Source organism: Mus caroli, chromosome 12 (assembly GCF_900094665.2).
Source record: "Mus caroli chromosome 12, CAROLI_EIJ_v1.1, whole genome shotgun sequence".
Classification (NCBI taxonomy): Eukaryota; Metazoa; Chordata; class Mammalia; order Rodentia; family Muridae; genus Mus; species Mus caroli.
Genome location: NC_034581.1, coordinates 25,628,629 through 25,633,268, shown reverse-complemented (window position 1 = coordinate 25,633,268; position 4,640 = coordinate 25,628,629). Strand labels below are relative to the sequence as shown.

At 48.8% G+C, this 4,640-nt stretch overlaps 1 long non-coding RNA gene across 1 annotated transcript in view; it reads right to left on the bottom strand.

Moving 5' to 3' along the window:
* The window catches only part of LOC110306459, a 54,554-nt gene extending 50,181 nt beyond the window's left edge, over positions 1 to 4,373 (bottom strand). The window contains exon 1 of the long non-coding RNA XR_002379282.2: positions 4,251 to 4,373. This is a non-coding gene — a long non-coding RNA (uncharacterized LOC110306459). The remainder of the gene's footprint in view (positions 1 to 4,250) is intronic.
* Between the last annotated feature and the right edge of the window lie 267 nt (positions 4,374 to 4,640).

The following is a 4,640-nucleotide window of genomic DNA, read 5'->3' as shown; positions in this document are numbered from 1 at the left end:
CTCTCTCTCTCTCTCTCTCTCTCATACACACACACACACACACACACACACACACACACACACAGGGTGGGTAGTTCCAGGAGCGGGGACCATTGCTTCCCCGATGTGTACAACTTCATTTTATGAGCTACCTGCATATATGATTTTTCTTAAAGCATCCATCATCTTGAAAGCACCTACACTGAGAAGCTGGTTTGTATGTCATCCCACATCACCTCCACCTATGGTCTCCTCCAAGTGACTGGTGTGACAGTTGGATAGGTGAACCTGAGATTCGCGTGCAAGAGGTAAGGGCAGCAAGCATCTGACTGGCAGTGACCGGAAGCATCTGGGTCTTCGCTCCACTGGTGTGTGTGGCTCTTGGTCTAACCTCATCTGCCATGGAAGCAACTTCATACCCTAGGGTCTAACCTCATCTGCCATGGAAGCGACCTCATATCCTACAACCACTCAGCATAGCTCAGGATAGCCTCTGCCTTGCAGTGGGCAAGGTCCAGGGTTTGGGACCAGTGTTCTTTGTCCCTACTTGCTTTGTGAGGTGCTAGTGAACTATGAGGAGCCCTAAGATCACATCTGGCTAATCTGGCTATCGCAGCTTATGATCAGCAGCCCCAGCCCTGGCACTCTCCCTTAGCTGCAGTTGCTTCCTCACGTAGACACCCTCAGAGAACGGAAAACCAAGATTAATGAGCAATTAGTAGAAAAATCTTGAAGAAATCTGAACTAATTAAATAGCAGATGGAGTTTTAGGGAAAACCTACCCAGGCTTCAGGTTATTGCAAACTCAGACTCATCCCTCGTTTTGGGGAACAATCTGACAACATAGTAGCTTTTTTATTTATTTTGGTTTTTATGGGTGGGTGGTGTATGTGGAAGCCAGGACCTAATGGTGGACTTTGTCCTCAGTAGCCTGTCTCTGCCTTGAGTTAGTTAGTTAGTTGTGACAGTGCCTCTCACTGAATGCAAAAGCTGCTGATTGGACTAAACTAGCTGGCCAGCTAGCCTCGGGGATCCTTCTACCTCCATTTCCTCTCAAACCAAATCCACAAGCAGCTGGAATTACAAGGACCTGCTGCCGTAGCCAGCCTTTTCTACGTGGGTTCTGGGAACTGAACTCAGGCCCTCGTGCTTAGGCAGCAAGCATCTTACTGAGCACTTGTCCAGCCTGGGAAGCTCTTCCAACAGGAAGAAAAGCACACTTGGCCTTGCCTAGTGTCTAGTGGGTCCAGCACCAGTGTGTCTTCTGGGATGACCTGGGATGGCAATGGAAGCCTACCTCCCTACACATCTCATATACTCAGCCTTGCCTGGACTCTGAAACCCACTAGATGAGTCCAATCTCTAATTCATTTGGTTTCTCTAGCAGTCAAGTCAGGCCTGGAGCCTCTCACTCATAAGCTCTGAGGCAGGGGGATTTTGCTGTGTAAGATAACTTAGAAACTAAAGCTGGTGACACTCATCTCTCAGGGAGCAGATGCAGGAGACTCGTGACTCCAAAGGCATCCTAGGCTACATAAGAAGCCTTGTCTCCAAAAAAAAGAAGAAAGAAAGAAAGAAAGAAAGAAAGAAAGAAAGAAAGAAAGAAAGAAAGGAAGGAAGGAAGGAAGGAAGGAAGGAAGAAAGAGAGAAGAGAAGAGAAGAGAAGAGAAGAGAAGAGAAGAGAAGAGAAGAGAAGAGAAGAGAAGAGAAGAGAAGAGAAGAGAAGAGAAGAGAAGAGAAGAGAAGAGAAGAGAAGAGACAAAACAACATAAAAAAATTATCCACCAGCAAAGGTGTCAGCTAACTAGCCACTAGACTTTGAAGATATTTCAGAGGAAGAGGAGAGCCTTTTTCAGAAAGCCAGCAGGACAAGTGAGAGGGGGTGGGAGAGGGAGGCAGAGTAGACCTGCCTCTTTCCCACAGTCACGTGAGCATGAGAGTCTCAGCAACCCAGAGCTTTTACTTTCTCTCAACAACGGGAAAGCAGCTCCAGTCTGAGGACCTGAGCCTGTTGTTCTGATCACCATTGCCATTTTTCTGGCTTGTCTTGTAGTAGTAAATGGCTTAGTGGGAGACCCCCAAACCACCACTGGTGGCCTTGCTATTGGCCACCAACTTCCAGTTTTCATCAACACAGAGAGGTACCATGATATCCCCACTTTTACATGCTTCTGTTGTGTCATGGCCTAGACCTAACCCTAAACCTTACCCTTGTGCTTACCCTTAATCTAACCCTAACCTTAACCCTTACACTTATCTTATCCTTACCATTTTCTTTACACTTACTCTTATTCTTAGCCCTACCCCTACCCCTACCCCTACCCCTACAGCTACACTTAAAGCTATGCCTACTCCTACAGAACCTCCCAGGGTCTGTCAAGAGGAGTCTCCAAATATTCAAGAATTATCATGTGAAAGATGTCTATGGGACTCAAATAACAACGGTTTTGCCTTGTGGCTTCAACAGGGCCCCTGGTAAATCCAATCAAGGCATGCAGATTCAGCTACCTCAAGCCAACAGAGCTCCCTACAAAGAGGCCACCCCATCAAAAGTTCTAGGGGTCACTCCCAGCTATATAAGCTTGGTAGCTTTAGACACAGACTTTTCTTCTCAGTTTCCTCTTCTGCCACGCAGGACAGATCTGGTGACAGGATGTGTGGTGTTTCAGGAGCTGCCGGGTAGCGGAGACAGGCTGAGGAGCCCTGAGCTAGAAGCCAGGCTGCTCTTTGGTTTTTCTCCTGCAGACACCCGCCCACGCCTCTGCAGATTGCTCTCCTGGCCCCTTCACTAGTTACCATGGGAAGATGAGAGCAGAGAGCTAAGCTCTGTAGGCAGGCGCATTACAGCAGCTTTTTGAGGTTCCAGTCCCCACAGAGGAGAACTCAGCAGGATGGAGGCTGGCTCAGTAGCACAGAGTCCCTGGCCAGGTCTACTCATATACAGCCTCTCTGTACATTCCTGGCCCCCCAGGTTTCAGCTCCCTCCTCACTCAGGCATGACGTCTGGGCAGATTCACAAAGCTTGCTGTTCATACTTTTACTTTCTCATTACTTTTAATTTGTGTGTATGTGTGTGTATGAGTGCGTGTGTGCGCTCGTGCACAAGTCTGTGGGGTGGGGATGCATGCACGTGAGTGTGCAGAGGCTAGAAAAGGACATTGGACATCTTCCTCATTCACTCTCAAACTTGAGATGGGTGTGTCACTAAATGGAAAGCTTACCACTTCAGCGAGGTGACTGACCAGCCAATGCCAGGAATATTCCTGGCTCTACCCCCCTCCCCCCCCCCACCGAATTGGGTTTGCAGGCATGCATAATCTTACCCAGCTTTTTATGGAAATGCTGGAGATTTAAATGTGGGTCCTCAGGTTTGTACAGAAAGGGTTTTACTCAGCAAGCCATTGCCCTACCTCCCACTCCCCATTTTCTCAATGCAAATCTCACTCCAGAAGATCTGAGACTGAGTACCAGGTCCATGTGGGATATGAAAGTGAGGAATTTGGCAGAGGCAAACCCAGCTCAGCCAAGGACAGCCGCAGTAGCAGCCTTCCCCAGGGAGTCTCTGCTAGCCACTGTACCAAAGTGTTCACATACATGGCCTCAACAAGCCAGGCATTATGAGCAGAATGCCCACATTGTGGAGCAATGATAAACTGAGGCTCCCACAAGTAAGAAATGAACCTCTGTCCATACAGCTGGGACCATTCTCCAACCCAGTTCCTCAGAGTACACACAATTCATGGATTGTGGTGTCACCCCAAGCTCAAGTCTCCATTTTGGAAGTTCCATTTCTACCCTATACCAAACCTTCCTTTATGTTATGGCTTCCAAACATTGCAGGTCTAGGTCCCTAGAAACCAAGGGAAATGGCCTCTGCAGATGGACCAGGGGAGAGTACTGTGGTCCAGCAGGTGGGCCCTGACTGAGGCACAGTGTTCTCACAAGAGACTGGCAGGAGAATGACACAGACCAGAAGAGGTTATATGACCATAATGACAGAAATTGGAGGGATATAGACAGCTATAAGTCAAGATATGCTGGCAGCCACAAGATAGTACAAGAGGCAGAAGGGTTCCAGTTCTGGTCTCCAGAAAGATCCTAAACAATGGAGCCAACTGACCAAACCCAAGCTCAGCAGAAGACAGCAGCAACAGTAGCATCCTCTCCCCAGGGTGTGGCAGGCGTGTCAGGCACTGTACCAAACTGCTTACAGCCACAGCCTCATTAAACCAGATGGTTTTCTGTCCTTGGCTGACCTTGCAAACACACACCTGTAGTATGCAGAGCTGCAGGATGAGTCGCACTGAGGCCAAAGAAGAAGAGATGTACTCCACATGTCCACTGCTGTGTCCCTGGTCCACCTCCACCCACTCCTTTCACTGAGATGACAGGAGCTGAAAACAGAAGGGAAGCCCAGAATTTACCAGCTTCAGCTGCCTTCACGGCACATGGGATGAGCGAACTGCCTCCCCCCCCCACCCCAACCTGGCTGAGTATTCTATCCCTGCCAGATGCTCACACAGAGGCAGAAACCACAGTGTCTCCAGGACACCGTTCTTTCTCAAAGTACCATGCCTCGTTCTGCCCTCTTTGCTTCTTTCACCTCCTAGACACACAGACAGTACCACAACTCCTAGTTCCACGCACACCTCAGTGTGGAA